This window comes from Harpegnathos saltator, unplaced genomic scaffold, assembly GCF_003227715.2.
Source record: "Harpegnathos saltator strain DR-91 unplaced genomic scaffold, Hsal_v8.6 scaffold694, whole genome shotgun sequence".
NCBI lineage: Eukaryota > Metazoa > Arthropoda > Insecta > Hymenoptera > Formicidae > Harpegnathos > Harpegnathos saltator.
The window spans coordinates 2,150,012-2,169,225 of NW_020230531.1; the positions used below are offsets into that span (position 1 = coordinate 2,150,012).

The window sequence follows — 19,214 nt, forward strand, 5'->3', positions numbered from 1 at the left end:
GTATCTGTATAGTTATATCATGTTTGCTCGGTTCACTTACTGCCACGCGCTCCTCAAAGTTCCACACGGATGAGCGCGTTGGGAAGTGTGCAGAAGTATGAGATTTGCAGGATTCTTTTATTACTTTTAATCCATGATCAATCACCACACATGGATCTCTTACTGTTGCCGTAAAAAGGATCGTTAGGAGTAGATTTAATCGCGTAAACGGATGTTGGGTGAAATACGGTCGTAAACAAAATCGATTAACATCTAATCGATTATGGAGAAAGACCTCTTGACACGTCGATTTTTCTGTTCCCTGTTGGAAATGAGATAATTGCGCTGTCAATAAAAAAAAAAAAAAAACACAATGCAAAATCTTACGGAGAAATTCGGTAGTTGGTAGAGAGTGCGCCGCGAACAACGCACATGTCTCATACGAGGATTTTCGATCGCGGCTGCTTCCTTCCGCGTATGCGACTATTCGCTCGTGCAACATTGTTACACGCTGATTGCAATGCCGTACAATGTCGGTGCGATTACCCGTTCAACCTTCGCAGACTACCGTGTAATTATATCATTAGTATGGGTGACGCCGGTTCCCCACCTCCGGTTACGTTTCTCTAAGTGCTCTAGGCGTAAATATCTTAGATGTGTTTACGCATAAATGTAGCGCATAATGCTTGTTAATGTTATCTTGCAGAAAATTTACCGATCCATTAACGGGAGATTTATTTATATACTCGATGCAGTCGAGCATATAAATAATCGCGTGTGTATGCACATATGTGTGTGTGTGTGTGTGTGTGTGTGTGTGCGTGTGCGTATAAAGGAGAACATCCGTATTTATACAATATACAGGAAATAGCGGAGTCAATTAGCGTCTAAATGCAAGCGTATATGAATGATTGTTTAAAAATAGTACAAAATATACAAAGTATCTCAAACGAAACTGGATTATCCATTAAGAGCATCGATTAACAAAATTACAGCTTAACGTCGTCACAAAGGAAAAATAAAAGATTGTAAATTTTATACAAGCTCAATTGGATAAATGTCCTGCATATATATATATATATATACTAATAAAGCGGAAGGTTCTCTGCTGAAGGTTGACGTTCCACTATCGTAAATTGTACTTAAAAATGCGTCGATTGTTCAGATTAATTATGTAAATTTCGCCGTCGGCGCGAGAAATGCCCGCAAGTGGAGTTCGAGCAACAACGATACGAGCGAAGCATCTAGCAGTGCTAACGAGGATCGCGCGACGATAACGTTATAAGGTGTCGATCTTGTTGAGAGGTCGCAAGATGAGAGGCAGCAAAATGCCGGCGATAATAATCCATTAGCCGCGATAGAGCTCGGCGATGGTAGCACGCAGCAGCACGAGTCCTGCGAGTCCCCGCGTTTTCTATCCGAAATCGTTGCTTATCGAGAACGGATAATCGGATAATAACGTGTCCAGATAGTTGTGTATCGATTCAATCAACTAATGGTCTAGACGTCTAGACGTCGGTAACTCGAGCCGTAAGTTCGCAGTTGCTTTTTTTTCCTTCCGCCATGCTTTCCGCGAGGCATCCTCTATGCTTCACCTGCGCGTTCTCGGGGCTTGCTTTTATCTAATAATACCGCGCGCCGCTCGTTACGCGCGGCGTCTCGTAAAATGCACACACACGTTCAATATAAACACTGGATTTCGCTGTTATCTGATCTCCCTGTTTTTAATTCCTCTCACGACGCGCGATTTCCGTTTTCGCCTGCAGTGCGCGACGCCGCGCTGCGACGTTGTATCTCTTCTCCCCGTTGTACGCCGCTCGTTCTACACTCGCGCGTCGGAAGGCAATAAACGTTTATCAGATTACCGTCGTCTTCGAAAGTTAGGTAAACTCTGGTAATACTGTTTCCTCTCGGCGATTGTTACCCGAGATTCCGCGGGGAGTAACAAACGGTTATCGAACTTTTGTCGTCTCTAAGAATTAGATCAAGCCCGTATCTAATATCTCTGTTTTCGCGGCGAGCGCTTGTCGCTCTCTTCGGGTCTCCGTGACGACCGCGAATGTTTGCCGCGAATTGTTCACCGCGGAGTGACGCGGTGAAAAATTCGATAAAACGCACCGATGCGCGATTCCCTCTCGTAATAAGAAGCAAATATCTTGTCGTACCTGATACGCTCTCGCGATATCGATCGGCGAGCCGATGCTTCCCGTCGCGCCGGCCTGTCAGATCGATCCGTCGATCGATCGATCGGCCGGTCGAATCTATCGTAGAATCGCCGCGGCGCGGCGATTCGTTCGTCTCGATCCGCGCGATAATCCGCGCGATGTTCCGCCTCGGTGGTATGCAAATGCGAATTATGTAAACCGGCACCGCCGATTTGACGGAAAATTAACGAGTTCCGCGACTAAATCTCCGACCGCGCGCGCGCGCGCGCGTGGCTGTTTACGCGGCCGCGTTGTGTTGCGGGTGAGTGAAAAGTTTCGACGAATTTTGCAGACGGAAAAGTGAACCGCGTAATTTCACTGGAAACTACTCGTTTGCTCCACCGAAGTAATCGCCGAATTAATTTCTATATTATCTTTGGTATATATATATATATATATATATATTACACGTTTTGATATTTGTAAGTTGCTCTGTCACACAAAATTGGATCAGTCGCGATCTCCGATTCGGAGAAACTGCCGCTCTCACCCGTTATTTCGCGCGGCGAAGGGAACCGTCAGCCTTTATCTGCCGCTTGTTTTTATTTTCCCTCCTTTTTCTACGCAGCGCACAATCGTTGACGCATGACGACGTGGGCGGGAGGAGGAGGAGGAGAATTCTAATTAGCTATTGTTAATCACACCCTCGTCGCCACGTCCGCGGTCGAACTGGATCTCGAATAACCTTGTCGCCTTTATCTGCCTGCCGTCCGCGTGAGTGTGACTAATTAAATGACAGCGCGGCCCGGCTCTTCTGCTCGCATTACGTCGTCGTTTCCCGCCGGCGAAATCGGAATCCAGCGTGGAGAAGCCGCGGATTGGCTTTGTATCTTGTTCACGATGTCGGCAGTCGGCATCAATTGACGCGTGCTTGCTCGCGAGATCGATCAATCGCCATTTATTGATTGCGGTGTCAGTGCTGAGAGCTGCACGACGAGTGCGCTGCTGGACGAAATGTCGAGTTCGCTTCGGTCTCCAGCTGCTGAAAAATCATACCGCCGGTAAATCAGCCGGACGGACGATCGTCTGCCGACGCCGACGTTAGGACCAATCCGTTCGACAATGGAAGCCGTAAATCGAGACACGGGCCGAGAACAGGAAGTGCCGTAGCGTTACGACGACAAGATTAATCGACTTGATACTTCCGCTATTAACGAGGGGACCTTCGCACGGCCAGCCGGGGTGTGTAACAACCGTGCGAAAGAAACAAAAATTCCTGCCCGGACCGTTAATTTTTTCTTTTTTCTGGCCTATGCGCGATGATTTGCGTGGGGAAAGCCAACGGATCCTGCGACCGCGCGTTGCATCGTGCTTTCTTTTTGATCCTTCGGTAGTGAGCGATAGCTCTCGCGATGATTCATCGCGGTCGGAGTTGATTCTCCCTTTGACTCGCGCGACGACGGAAACAGGAAACGTCGCGGACGCGATTAATGCAAGCCGGCCTCTTGGAAAATCGCGCCTGAACTTCGCGCTCGGATCGGATAAACGGAGAAATATTTTTCTCTGTACGCGCTCGCGCGACTCGCGCGAACGTCGACTTCAATGATCCGCTCGAGTCTGAGATTCTTTTCCATCGAGTTTTACTCGAGAAGTTTGGTGATTGAAAAGAGATACATTTGGCAGAACACACATGCACGCAACTTTGTTTCACGTGGATATTTGCGAGTCGACTTCAAATGTCGCTTTCAAAATCGCTGGCAAATTTTCAGATGAATTAAAGTTTAAGAATTATCGAGAGAGATAAATTTTAGGAAATTTATGCTTCACGCGCAAGAGTCTGCTCTTGCGCAAAGTTCGAATTTGAGGAAAGATGTACCCGATCCCGATTTCGTCCTTCCTACACAAAGGATCTATATTTTTTAAGAGAAGAAAGACACTCGATAACTGTCTTGCTCAGAAAGACAATATTGTTCAAAACTTGGGTAGACTCTGGCACGTTTGTCAAATTGGCGAATCCAAACATATCGATCGGTTATTTATTCAACTTTTCCACGCAACTATAAATTTGACATGCAGAAGACTCCATTAATGCAGTCCGCACCCCGAAAAATCGAGGTATCGAATCGCCCAGTCAGGCGCGACAAATCCAAATATTCGTGATTGCGCCGTGACTGTGAATTATTGGAAGAATCAGCAACGCTGCTCCAAAGCAGCGTCACCACGTATGTCGGTTTGACAGCTTTACATTAACTTGTGCAGCGCGAAATATGAACGAGCAACGGATTGGTAATTCAGTCTGGTAAAGAGATATTTCAAAATGTCACGAACGGCGAAATGGAGACAAAGAAGCAACAGAAGGCGGTTATTGCATTGTAATAAGTGGTAGTAACCGAAATTAGAGCAATTTCATTTGACGTACAGAATATATTTGAACTTTGCTGGCAAATTTACAGGATAGATTCTGTGTTGAAAAATTAGTGAAAAAGTTTCGGCAAACATATAACCGCAAAAACTTGATGTTTTAGATATAACTTTGAAAAGATGACAACAGTATAAAAGAAAATACATCGCGATCAGCGAATTAAGTATGCTGATATAACACTTTTTGACTTGTTTTTGAAGTTTTTTTATATTTATCAATTTTGATAATTTCTGGATATTAATCGAAAAATCATTTATTATGACGATTGATATATTGTTCTTGTTTGTCGCGAGTGAAATTAAGAAGGTGTTATTTCCCCTCATTATATGGATGTCTATATTTTCGAGGAGTTTGCAGAAATTTTGAAGAATCTTTACATCAATATGCGGCTACTTGCATGATTTATCGAATAAAATATATTTTTTCAAACTGAGTTGAGATATATACTGCGTATATTATTTCTATAACAATTATATAGAGTGTAAAATTGTCAAACTGATGCTTAACGCAATGCTTACGTTCAGCAGAGGAAATTGCTTTGCAACTGTTGTAAAATTTCGATTGGCGCATGTTCTTGGATTCAGCCAAATTTAAAAGCATACGCCAATTTACGAATTTTACAACAGTTGTGAAATAGTTCTTTCTGCTGAATGCAACTATTGTTACTGACTCTTCATATTTCATAGCCATGGTACACAAGCATTTAGATTTTTTTCAACTAAACTCAGCTAAACGACTCGATATCTCGATTTTTTGGGATAGCACTGCATTCATGGAGTTGTTTTTTGAATCAACGTGCTCCAAGTTCCTAAGAAAAAAATCAAAGGTCGTTAAATATTAACGTGTTTCTGTAGAACTCTTTTTCTCGCGTGTACATACCATTAATAGAAATTATCATATTTACATTGTAAATCAAGCGACTTAATCATCAGGATATCAGGCGAAGTTTACATAAGTGTTAGAATATTTTACATGCAATGAAATTCAACATGTTTTTTTCTGACTTACACACACACACATATAAAATCACACAAGCAACGCGCCTCTTATTTCTTTATGACGTAATCTTTTTCGCACTCCGTCCATACGAATTGCAGCCGCGATCTCGTATCTCAATCGTCCCCCCTTACACAATCCCGTTAATTTCTGGCGCAAGGCGATCGCCGACTGATAATTACTTGTAACTTATCGCGAGGCGATTACGTTATCGTTGTCACGCCAGAGTGCAAGTTTCCGCCTGCAGCGGCTGCGCCGGTGCTTTTCCGCGATGCTTTCCCGCGATCGCCGGAGATCGCGAATAAAACCTCGTCCGTTAATTTCATCGCACTTTTCGCCGACTCACCTTAACTCGGGCTTAGCTACCGAGTCGCAGCTACCAGACCGGTTTTGCCGAGTGACTTCATCGCGCCGCTCATAATTGGAGCTCATGGCTGTGCTACCGGTCGAGCCTCACAGAGGCTCTTTGTTCCATGTGAGTGCAGCCGGTGCATGCGCACGCACCGCGCCGAGCATCGCGCGCGATCCTCCATTTAATTAGCGTTGTAGTTACGCGTCCGCTGTGCGTTGATATAACGAGTTAAACGCACGGCCGTTTAACATAAATCATTATTTCCATATTAATTCAATTGCTCGCTGCTCTGCCGCTCCTCCCCCCCCTCCTCCACTCACCCGTCTTTGTGTGCGAAGTCTCTCTTTCGCTCTCTTTCTCTTTCAAAGGAACGAGACCGTCCCTCCCGTTAACTCGCGGAGTCGCGCGCGACTCCGATCAACGATCAACAACAGTCGTCCACTGTTCACTCGATTTCGATCGTCCTTCTCTTTTCCTCTCTTCCCGCCGGCTCTCGTTTCCTCAGTCGCTCGTTCGCCCACCTCGTGTCGTCCGAAAGGAACAATCGCGCATTATCGCCGCGTATACTCGCGCTTGGCCGTACAAAAACGTCCGTCGTCCGCACAGATGAGCCAGAGTTGCGTGAGCTGCATGAATTTGCATGAGCGCATAAGCATATCGCGTAAACATCTCGAGCTGTGAAACGCTCGCAGTGCGGCGATGTCGCGGTGGCGCGCAGGTGTGTCGCTCGCAGAGTCGGCCTCCGTCGTCGCGATCCGAAGGAGAGATGCGCGAGAGATTTCCGGGTCTCTCCCTCGTACATACATTTCGCCGTCGACTCGACTCGCTCATTCATCGGCGCACTTTACCGAGGCGATGCCCGGCCGACCGCGATTTCGCGCATTTTCCGAGACTTCGAGACAGAGAGCCTCGCACTGAGATGGAGCACTCACGCTGGGCGAGTGTGTCCCATTGGGCGAAAGGGATTTTGAAGGGTGCTCGAGAAATGGCGGGACAATGGCTGGCTGAGAGAGAGACAGAGAGAGAGAGAGAGAGAGAGAGAGAGAGAGAGAGAGAGAAGCCGGCTAGCCTGATAATTATGATTTTCTCGAGGCCGCGCGGATTGCAGCTTCAGCCCGGGGCGGCGGAATTCCGCGCTTCCGACGCGTTTCTCCGCCGTTAGGAGTCATTCTCCCGCGCGATGATTCGACATCCGCCTGTGTCTCGTCTCGTATCGTTAGACGGTCGAATGGACGGACGTGTGCACGCTTTCTACCTCACGAGCCCGAATACCTCCCGGGAAGGGAAGAGTTACGTGTTTCGCTATTCAATTTGTTTGCGTCCGTGCAGTTGAACACGTCGACGATTTTAAAGACGTCTCTCTCTCTCTCTCTCTCTCTCTCTCTCTCTCTCTCTCGGAAACGGACAACAAAGGAAACTCGATTTCGTCTCGATGAAGTGGCCCCTTTCTCGCCCCGAGCTCGCTCCTCCCCGCACGCGCGCGCGCGCGCGCGCGCAGACTTGAGAGCACGTAGCGCTCTATTCGTCGCGAGTTGTTTATCACGCGGCGAGATTTCATTCCCGCGTCGTGTTATCGCCGATACACCGGACTACTGAATCACGCGGCTCCTGAGAGAACAAAGGGACTTTCGAGAGGGTGTCTCAGCCCGGCTGGCTGCTCGCTGGGTCGTTATCCGGCTTTTAGTCGGAAAAGTGCAACAATTACCGGGTAATCTATCCCTGCTGGCTGTACGCTCTATTTCAGCCGGCTGACGAAACGCACTTCCGCGTTGCATCAGACTACCGATAAAGCGAGCTTGTTGTTTACCGATCGCCGACAATGATTCCGCGCACTCCGCTTGATTCTGTCTCCTCCTCCACCGCCGTCTCCTCCTCCTCCTCCTCCTCCTTCTCCTCCTCCTCCTCCTCCTCCTCCTCCTCCTCCTCCTCCTCCTCCTCCTCCTCCTCCTCCTCCTCCTCCTCCTCCTCCTCCTCCTCCTCCTCCTCCTCCTCCTCCTCCTCCCACTACTCCTCCCTCTCCCCCTCTGCCTCTCCCTCTTCCTTCTCCTCCTCCTCCTGCTCTCGCTTCTTTTTGCCTCACCGCGCAGAATCAAATGATCGGACGACAACGAGGGGCCTTGGCCTATCCCATAATTAGTCGGTCCGAAATTTTATAAATATTTACCGCGCCGCGCCCGCTGATCTATTTCGTGACCATTATAGCGCCACATTGCTCGAACATCTGATTAGACGTGCATTCTTTTTTTACTCGAAATTTCGAGCTCACAAGACAGTTTCTGAAACTTGAACTTTTCGAGATGATATAATTTGTCGCGAGTCCTGAGGAACAACTTGTATTTTAATAACATTTCAATGTAATAATTGTTTCAAGTCTTAAAAAACAACTTGTATTTTAATAACATTTCGACGTGTAATAGTCGTTTTCGAATACGAAGGGTTGCTCGATGTTTCAATCAAGAGGAAAGACAGGGCCAAAGAGAGAGTCGTAAGAAGTATACGGGAGTACATTGGCTCTCTGTTGCCGAGTCAAAATTTTGATCCTACTTGCGATTTTAATGCTCTATTCAATGCTAATTTAATACTCCGAAATCTACATCAACCTCTTCTCATTGCAGTCGACATACGGCTTCGCCGAGAGGTCTTCTTAAGAAGCTACAAGTGACAAAATTGTGCGTTTTCTATCATTTAAGGCCATTTAATTTCTACCATTCTACGATTAAAGGCGCCGCGAGTGTCACTTCAGTTTTCGTAGAAATTAAATCTCCTTTGGTTTACCCTGAATCTATAGATAGATTGAGGAAAACAGAGCTGAAATTTCGACTCGCGACTTGTTTCTCCCTCTTGATCGCTCGAAAGAACCGAAAGGAAGGAAAATTCAATGTTTCATTTCTCCTCGAGCGAATTTTTTTTCCTTATTTTTACTTCGAACTCGACTCCAATTTCTAGTCGCTTCCAGTCTAGTATCCGCGATTAAGCTCGAGAGCCACGATGTGGATCGCAATTTCGTTCTCGTGGAATTTTTGTGGCGAAGAGGTAGATCACCGCGCCGGGTCGGGAGGTAGTTGGAGATGTCCGGCTTTGTGCTGTAATGTTCACTCACTGTTTCGACCAGGCGGATACTCGAAGAGAATCGGGGGCCAGGCGTGTCTGTGGTTAACTGTCCTTAATCGTGGTCGTTCGGATAATTAGAGGGCTCGGAGGAAAACGGGCGGACTCGGTCGAGCGCACCGAGAGCCGGGCTTGATTCGAGCGAAATGATTCGACCGAAAATGCCGGAGATGCGCTCGAGTGTCGCTCTCGCGCACGCTTCTCGAGAGCGCCACGCGAAATTATTCGCGTTTGCGGTGAACCCGGGTTTACTTCATCACAGAATATTGTCTACATACTCCGAATACCGTTAATTCGACGCGCGGAGCGAAGTCCACGTTCAAGTCCTCAGCAGCGCTCGGTCTCAGCGAAGATCTCCACAAGTCAGAGAAGGTATTCGCAAGTGATCGCTTGAAACCATTCGCACCTAACCGAATGCCCTGGATCCAGCGCAACATTTTTCACCCACAGGATCTTTCGTCATTTCGAGGCGGCCCTTCTTGAAAAATTCGCCGAGGAATGCACGAGTGACGAGCAGTCACGAAAGCCACGACTCGTCGTCGCGACAAGTTCCGCCTTTCATCGGAGAAGAATTACAGGAGAGAATCCCAGACATCTGATCTCGAAGTCGATGCAAAATTTCATTTGTCGCTGAACGCCGTGAACGAAGGCACACGGTGTTTTCTTCTCGGCGATGACCGATCCATCGATCGTTGCGCTCTCATCTCGGAGCCGCAATTATCGCATCGCGCGCGCGCGGTTGACGCGTCTTCCCGCGCGGCTGGATGTCATCCGCTTGTAAATAACCTCGCCCCCCTTGGCCGATTTTCCTTGCGTGCCGCCCTGCCGGCCGTATAACATGTGCCAGTCACGATTCCGGGCCCTCGCTGGGGCTGTGAGCGCCCTTTATGTTTCGTACGAGGAGCGTCGCGCATCGCTACCGTGCCTAACGCGATCTCGGGCGCGCACAAAGAAACGGAAACGAAGGGTGCTCGCGCGCGCGCGCGCGCGCGTTCGCTCGCTCGCTCGTGCGAGCGCATGTAAGAGTATCGTGTGCAGTTGAATTGACTTTTTTGCGATGGAAATCGCGCGGCTTTTACGTTCGACTCGAACTCGTTCGCTCGAACTCGGCTCGGTATCGAAGCGATCGCAACTGCTTCGACGAAAGCGCGCTCGACTCTCTCGCGCGCGTTGGCTCGCGAGAGCGCTCCTGCGCGCCGCGCATCGTAATATCGTCGGGTTTCCGCGCTTCGAATTGATACAGCCAGATACGGCGGGTCTCTGTGTCTATCGTCGACGACGGTAGATACAGCTCGCGCCGTTTATTCCGATACCTCCGGCAAGCGCGTCGAGCTTCGGACGCGATCTTGTGTCGCGGTCGGGCTTGTGTCATGCCGTGGGCGGGGAGCAATAAATTGCAACAGCAGATCGGTGCACTGCCGATTTGTCATCGGCCAACGGCTCATTTATACATCGAGATAAAGAGTGAATCGGATCAACAACAAAGAATCAATATAGCCGCCGAGAATATACCGGTCTCTTATCTTCGCCGAAGAACAAAGGTGACAATATTCTCTCGAACGGCTCCCCGTGACTTGGCAGTCGCTCGGAAATTGATCGGAGACTCGACGGCGATGGTAGACCACCGAGCGTTTTCTCGAAGAATGATTCTCTCACGTCATGACAATTTCCTCACGGGACTCCACGTGAGACTCGCCGGCCGTGTCGAAGAGCGTGAAAGGGCGAGAGTGCATCGCAAACTCGGGCGGCTCGATTAACAAGAATAAGCGACGGATCTGCTGGAACAATGAGGCTTATTTATCACGCGGCCGTCGTCGAGCGGGAGAAGTTATGGGATCCTGTTTACATTCGGAAGCGTAACAGACCGTAAGACAGGACGGCCGGTTCCCCCCTCGTTTCTCCACGCGCTCGTAAAGAAAGAAAGGACGAGGAATAGAAAGAAGAGGAGCGGAGCAGTCCGATTAAATTCCTCTTCGAGGTTGGCCTGGCGAGGTGTTATTACCAGCGCGGAGGTGCGCAATTTTGGAGCTACGCGAGAGATCCCTCCACGCGGCACCCTTTATTACACCGTTGACACATGAGCGACTATCACGCGCGCTCGCACACACACACACACACACATGTAGACACTCTCATTCCCTTCGCCTTCGTGAAGGTACTTGACTTCGTCCTTGGTGACGAAGGAACGTTCCGAGATTTTACCTAACCGGTCTCTCGACTGTGATTCCCTTTCTTCCCTCCCTCTTCTACTTTTCCCCGCTGCTCCGCCCTGGCCTCTCTTTCTCTCTTCCTCCCTCTCCCCCCCCCTCTCTCTCTCTCTCTCTTTCTCTCTCTCTGTCTCACTCTCTTTTTTTCGTATCGCAGGTACCGATCTGCCGGGAAATAAATTTGTCCCTGTCGCTCGAATCCCATGATGATTTCTTGAGTGGATAATACTGTACGGGGTTTATCGTCGCATCGAGAAGCGTTATAGTTCCGCGCGTAAACTTTTCCAGCAAGATCCATTTTATGGGTCTGCATGATAACGGGAGATATCATTATTCGAGTAACTGAATAGAGTCACACGTCATTTTTATGCGAATCGTTCTGCAGCTGTAGCTTCGTACGGAGGTATCGCTCCTCCGAGCGAGCGCTCGGAATTGAATCTGCCGCCCTCTCTCTCTCTCTCTCTCTCTCTCTCTCTCTCTCTCTCTCTCTCTCTCTCTCTCTCTCTCTCTCTCTCAAAAGCCGAGGTTATTCTCGTCCGCTGGAAATTCTGCATTTATTCGCCACACCAAACGTTTCTGCATCCAACGGTCTGGATTGTGCGCCCTTTTCCACGCGAAGAAAGGATTTCTCTCTTGCTTCCTAATGCCCTTTTCTTCTAATTTCGACGTTGGCTAAAGCGAGAGAGACGACTGAGAGAGTGATGTCAGTATCACTCGTCACTTTACTCAGCGGCTATGGGGTAAGTCGCTCGATATGTTCGCCACGCTTCGCATAAGGCGGCGCCTTAGCCGCGAGCAAGACTGGGAATAAATTTCCAACATCGCCGAATCGGAACAGTGTAATTTCACATCGACTTTATCGCCGCTTTTTAGACCGAATCTATAATTCAGCGTGACAAACAATCCTCGATCTCGCATCCGGAATTTATATATTATATATAGCCAACGTATAGAACCGACGCACGCCACATAAATACGTGCGCACATACATCTGCTACGTATGTACATATAGTTCTATATATGTATATGTACACACACACACACACACACACACATATATATATATATACATATACATATGTATGTATATATGTATGTATTATATATATTATATATATAACCCCAGGAGAGATTTTCGGATGTAGGTTTTATGACCCAACATAGGAACATAGTACGAGGCCCGATTTAATTTCGCCGAGATGCCCTCGGCTCCGATCTACCGACTAATTTATCGCGATATAAAATCCGTTCGTTCGTGTGCGCGCGCGCACGCTCACTCACGCGGCTGCGAGATCGCGATAGATCATTGATCGCACGCCGAGGGGGACGCTGCCGTTACGAGGGGAGAGAAGAATACATTGTTGATATAACTCCGGTTTTATGTTCCAACTACCAACCACCGGCGTTCCGCTCCCTTTTCGGCTGCCGCGTTCACGCTTCCTCGGAAAAGACACACGACGCGTATCCGACTTTTCCCCCACAGCTGACTCGCGAGTCTGCCCGGCGAGTTTGCCTTAATTTATCGGCGCATAAAACTCGGCGAGCGCGCAGTTACGAGCCGCCGTTGATCCGCCGATGATGCCCGTGTGCGCTGCTGCTCCGGAAGCGAGGCGCGCTCGCGTGCACGAGGGGAGAAAAATACGACGATTAGGATGCGATACACAGTGGTCTTTGTCGCGACGTAGAATCGCTCGCCATTGCCGATTTCATCGTCTACAGATTAGACGGCTTTTGTGTATCGGCGGCGCCGGCGAGGCTCTCGCTTCCCTCCCTCCAGCCCAACTGCGCGAATCCCCTCGGCCGGTGTCTGCCTGGAATCCCTTAGCCGGCGCGAATTTTATAACCCGGGCATTTTTAAGTTTCTTCATATATTTCGAAAATTACACATATATTAGGAAGTTTCCGCCGCGCCGGGGCGAGTCCGACGAGCTCAAAGTAATCGGAGAGCGGGATCTTGCTCCCTTTAGACTCGCGATTTATTTCATCGCGGTTCCTTAACATATCCGTTCTCGAGTAGTAGTTCTCGAAATTGTCGCTCGAGCGGAATATAGGAAAAAACGCTGCTTTCCTCTCCTCCTTCTTGATTGTCCAGTTGCGGTTGGAGAGACTCATTCGCTGGTTACTGAAATGCCCATGAAGAATCAGCCAATTGTCTTTTTGCAAATTACGTCTTCATCCGCGAGGAAATTAACGCAATTACCTGTCGCGGTAGTGACCGCCGACTATCAGACGGCTTTTGGACGCGCGTCCAAAACGTTTATTAGGAAATTGCACGCGAATCGAACGCGCACCGCTACAGTATGTTGCGTGTACGCGTGTGTATGTGTATATGTATGTGTGTGTGTGTGTGTGTGTGTGTGGGGGGGTGGTACACGTGCGTACATATATAAACGCGCGTACACGTAGATAAATATATACATATATACAGGAATACATACATGTATATACATATATACATGCGTACGTACATACATACATAATTCCCGACGTGATAATCCGAGCGGACTGGCATAATGACGAGGCACGAACAACAGAAAATTCGTCGTGGATCTCGAGGCGTAACCCGTCTCGGCAGCCTCTCGCAAGAGAGAGAGAGAGAGAGAGAGAGAGACGGAGGGCGCAAGTTTTCTCGTTAACCAGCCTTTTGCGCGAACAGCAGGGGCGGTATTGTCGGACGTAGGAAGAAAATGGTACGAGTGAAATTCCTGGGACCACGACGGAGGAGAGTTTCGTCGGCGGAGCGCGGAAAATAAAGCCCGGAAAACTTGACAACGCAAACTCCTCCGCTAACTCATCCTCCTCCTCTTCCTCCCTTTTGCTCGGTATCTCTCTCGTTTTCTCTTCCTCCTTCCCTTCGCTCCTTCTCCCTCTCTCGCTTCTCCTCCTCTCTCTCTCTCTCTCTCTCTCTCTCTCTCTCTCTCACTCTCTCAAGTCTGTTTACGGACTCACGAGGCGCTTGTTTGCGCCGAATTGCGCGAGCGGAAACCTCGAAGCGACGTGCAGATAACTCGGGGCGTTCGTTAATCGAGTTGCAAGGTGCGGCGGTCGCGCGGGCGTGCTTCTCTCTTTTTTCCGTACGGGGTGTCCCGCGACTTCGGGTCGGAACTTCAAGATCCGATTCCCACGGCGATTCCCGGAGGTAAACGTGTTATGTGAACGTGGCTACGGAGTAATTACGGAGTTAGGTAATGCACGGCGGATTCTCCGCGCGACCAAAGGCACCATTGTACGTCCGACTTTATAAATCGATGTAAACGCGCGGCTGATAAGAGACCCGTGTATATTCTTGTCTTGGCTGTTCAGCGCTAATTGTGCGCATGCCGAGTTTTGTTTGTCTGCCATTAAGATCGTGTTCAATAACAACGTGATGTGAGAATCAGACGACCCGTTTATTTATCGCTGAGCGCGCGAAGCTTTATCAGTCTATAAAGCTGTATTTATGTAAGGATCGTTATTAGATTTATCTTATATCGCTCGTGTGTATGTGTGTGTATATATATATATATATATATATATATAGATGTAATATTGATTTGTTTTTTCTCTCTTTCTCTTTTTAAGATTCAAATATCCGTCGGAACGAGCGAGAACGAAACTTCGCGCTATCAAATACCGACGTTATGATACTGAATCACAGGTCACCCTGTATTTCGAGCGTCGTGTAGTCCGACCGATTTGCGTCACTCTTGCTTGGCCGGCGACCAAATGGCCTCTTATCGTGTTTTCTACGTAATTTCGGGATGATTATTTATTATTTTTCTCTTTTTCGCGCGATGCTTACTCGAGTTCTCGGATTGTTGCAACATGTTGCAGCAGACACATGTTTCTTCAGACCGATTGTCAATTACGAAATTCGGAAATATACTCTCTGTATACGAGAGACCGATGCTCCATGGAGCATCTCTGATTTTTGCTCGAAACGTCACTCGAGCCTTCGTATCGTTAAAGCATTCGATACAACGGCGGTCAGCCGCGGTGTTTCGCGGCAGTGTGAAAGTCCAAATTAAATTTCCACGTAAATATCGCGCAATCACATCGTCTCTCGCTTATCAGGCGCGCGCGCGCGCGCGCGAGCGTGTGAAATATTCCGTACAATGCGAGGAGTTGCACGAGAGTTGCACGATATACCCGCTAGGATTCCAGAGCTACATCAGATACAAATTACAGACGGAATTTACCTTGCTTACGCAAGAAGAACGATCGGCCGTAGATTCGCGCGGAGTTTGCACACAGTTGCATCTCGAAGCAACGCCCTGCAACGTGCCCTGCACGGCAGCTGCACGGTGACTTGCCTCCGCCTTCGTGAATTATGTTATCAGGTGTTACAACAATGTTGCGGCTCATTATCAGCGCCGATGTGCAGCAATTAAGCGGATGCGGTAGCGCGATACATTCGTAAACAGATTATAGATATCCTCGACGTGTCGCCGTGCACTTGCCGGGCACGCCGTGCACTTGCGCCGACGCGCGTTATGCAACAAGTCACTTAAACATGCGGCGGAGTCTCTCGGCTGTCATCGAAAAAGTAATCTCCGATCGTGCGTTCCATCTGTCAAATCGAGACCTCGAAAGTGACAGTATTCTCCCTCTCAGACGTTTCTTCGGCCGGCTTCGGAAGATTTTTCTCGCGAGTTTCTTTCGCTGCAACGATGATCTTGAAACTCTTCCCTGCCGCTGCTCGTAAACAACGTGACTAAGCTTCTGCATTTGCAATTCTGGTGGCATTACGCAATAGACCGGACTGCCGGCGAATAAGAATCAGGGTTATGTTATCGTTGCAGTCGAAAATAATATGTATATATAACTGCATGGATTATGTATACATTTATACGGCTGAGCCGTATAATTTACACGCTTCGCCATTCTTCCGCTCCGTAGTTGTAAAGTTTCACGACTCCGAGAGCCGTGAGCCTGCGCCCCCCCTTTGTTTTCTTCTGTTTTCGCTCGGTTGATCGTTTCTGCATAACAGAGATTAGTTAATTTCGGCGGCTGGATCTCGCAATTTCGCGACAGACGCTTTTTCAAGCCAGCGTACGTACCAGGAACGGTCGCTCGGGCGGGAACGATAACGCTTTTTGTTGGCGAGATCAGTAAGAGGCACGTTTATTTTTGCAGTCTATTCTCGACTTCAGTCGTCAATAGAGATACGGCGATAATAGTCGTGCGCGCTCGGCGAGATAATGTCGGGCGTTTTCGTAAAGCGCGAGCGATCGGCAAATCACGCGCGCGCGCGCGCGCGCGCCAAGTTGACACGGATATCTCCGCGCGCGCGCGCGCGGGGGCTTTATCAAGTCGTTGCGCGCATTGTTATTGCAAAAATCGGCCGGAGAAAATCGCATCGGCCGGATCGTATCTCTCTCTCTCTCTCTCTCTCTCTCTCTCTCTCGTCGCGCACGGCGATGTTCGCGATGCCGCGAAATTACGCTGTACCGTTACCGGCGCGCCGCCGGCACACCGCTGTGTTCCGCGTCACTGTTGCGCCGCTTTTTCAACCTCGCAGCAAGATATTCGAGTTATCCTGCATTCGAAGTCACCTGCAGCTCGTCGTCCCTATCATCCCGGTGATCGACGTGTGAGTGTGATTCGTGAAACTGCGAGTTATCACGTCTTTTTTATTTTGTTTCTTTATCGTCCGAATCGCTCCTCTCTTGCTAATTTTTATTCTTCATTTTATCGCAGCAGATTCATTCACCTCTCTTTTTTTTTTTTTTGTCAAATTGCGATGTAAGCAGAAATCATCTCGCGGCATTGCTTACTTGTCCCGCCGAGAATCCGTCGCGATTTTCGTCTAGACATGTGACAGGACACTCTGTGAGCGTTCAAATCATTTCGCGTTGATAACCAGCGACATTTAGGTTCAGTATCTTGCATACGCTCGCGAGTACGAAATTTTTTATGATAATTGTTTCAAGAAAAAAAGAAAAAAAAAAGAATCTGGAGGCGCCGGGTATCGATCCCGGTACCTCTCGCATGCTAAGCGAGCGCTCTACCATCTGAGCTACGCCCCCTTCGAGTGAAACACTCGCAAGTAGCATGACTCATGGAGTGGGTGTACATACGTTTTTATATACGTGTACAATAATAATTAATCTCTTAGGTTTGATAAACTGGAGAGAAAGAATATGTCATTTAACGTCACTCATCACGTTCGCACTGCGATAGATTTCACCTTCCGAAGCGATGATTGTATCCACGTTTCGACTTCACTACTTCGTAATCTTCTACTTGTTGCAACAATTTGCAACAAATAATTAACTGCGATAATAATCCCCGATACGATCGAGACGACGAAAAGGGAGCTCCGACGATCTCACGCTTCCGCGAACATCTTATTGTCTGTTTTGTGTGTACGGATCTTACAGCCTTCGTACGCTCTTTTCTTCGAACTCTCTTATTGCTCTTTCTCAATATTCCCCGTCCTTCCTTTTATTTCCGTAACAGCGCACGAAATAGATATCCATTGTTCCCAATGAGAATAACACGGCGCGTCATTAACGAAGAAATAAAGATCGTCGAACGACACGTGCACGAGCCGATGTCTCGGACTATAAAAGGAATTATTACCGCGATAACACACACACACACATACACACACACACGAGGCGAGACACACAGGATGTATGTGCGCGACTCATAGTCCGGACAAAGATATCCTGCGAGGATGGTCTATAACGCGTTGAAAGGTACCAAAGACTTCGAGGGGTGTGCGTTGTATACATTAATTCGAAAACGCGCCCGAATATATCGGCAGTGACATTGGCGCATAGCGCTTTATGTTTCGAGCCTCGTATTGTTAAAATTAAATTATTGTTTCAGGAAAGCCGGAATATATAATTTAGTCCTGTCTGCAGCGCGTGATGCACGTGGAAAGTTGTGGGAATAAAGAACAAATGGGGAGATTCTAACAGCTTATCGAAGCGATCGATATTGTATAATTATATATATCAGGGATAAGATTAGAATGTACATTTTTCATGTGTGTACGTTAATTATTACATTTTACACAGATAAGATAAAATAAGGTGACTCGGCCGGCCTTCAGCTGCGCGCGTGGATTGAATAAAATCCAGCATGATGTGTCACGTTTTAACCGCTGACAGAAGATCGTGGACACTTCTTTTCAGAGAAGGGCGGGGGGAAGAGAGAGAGAGAGAGAGAGAGAGAGAGAGAGAGAGAGGAATCTTCTCGATAGTATCTGTCTGTTTCGCGGAAATTGTTAACTAAATTTCCCTGTAATAGGAGAGGTCGCAAATTAATTGGTGATGGGACGAGGTTGTTAATACCGTCCGTTTCTCCTCGGCGAACGAGAAATAGCGGGGCGTGTTCGTCACGATTTATCGGTAGCAATTCCTTCCTCCGTTGAACAAAAAGGAAAAAAAGAGACAGAAAGAAAGAAAGAAGAGAGGAGGAAGAGCGGGAGATTGCCGGCCGATTCTCGCCGCTGCTTCTCCTCATTCCGATAAAACAAATAAAATTCGCGTCATGAAAACGCAACGACTCTCGTTCCACCCCGTACGTCGTTTTCGTCGCTCTCGCTCTCCTCTTTCCACTCCCTCCTCATGCCGTTCCCTTTACATAACGCAAAAACGTAGCAGCGCTATATAGCGTTAACGAAGCTTTGTCCGCGATTTTACGATTCCGGTAAATAGCCATTCGCGTCTATGAGCTCGCGCAGCCGTGACGTTATTGCGACCGACGAACAAAGAGACGAACCGGCGTTTTCCGGCGCGCAACGCCGAAAGTTGCATAGCGCGCGCGCCCCGGCCTTCTGCCCCTCCGTTGCCCCTCTATCGCCGCTTTCATGGCCTCTGCGGGAAAAGCCCTAAAACGAGCAGCACGGATCTTCGCGGAAGATCGTCGTTTTCCCTCTCGCGCACACCGGGATTGTGTGTCTGCGCCACGTGTGCGTCTGTCGCATGCACGCTTTCGGCGCCGGCCGCTCCGGCGACAACAGCGAGCCGCAAATTACACGAGAGAGTCTCTTAATCCAGAATAAAGACGCGCGG

The 19,214-nt window shown here is 48.4% G+C and overlaps 1 protein-coding gene and 1 non-coding gene across 4 annotated transcripts in view; one reads left to right on the plus strand and one right to left on the minus strand.

Moving 5' to 3' along the window:
* Sesn (Sestrin) overlaps positions 1–19,214 on the plus strand; it is a 201,487-nt gene that overhangs the window by 134,538 nt on the left and 47,735 nt on the right. The window lies entirely within an intron of this gene.
* Positions 17,144–17,216, minus strand: TRNAA-AGC (transfer RNA alanine (anticodon AGC)). Its single transcript has one exon. It is a non-coding gene; the product is annotated as a tRNA-Ala (tRNA).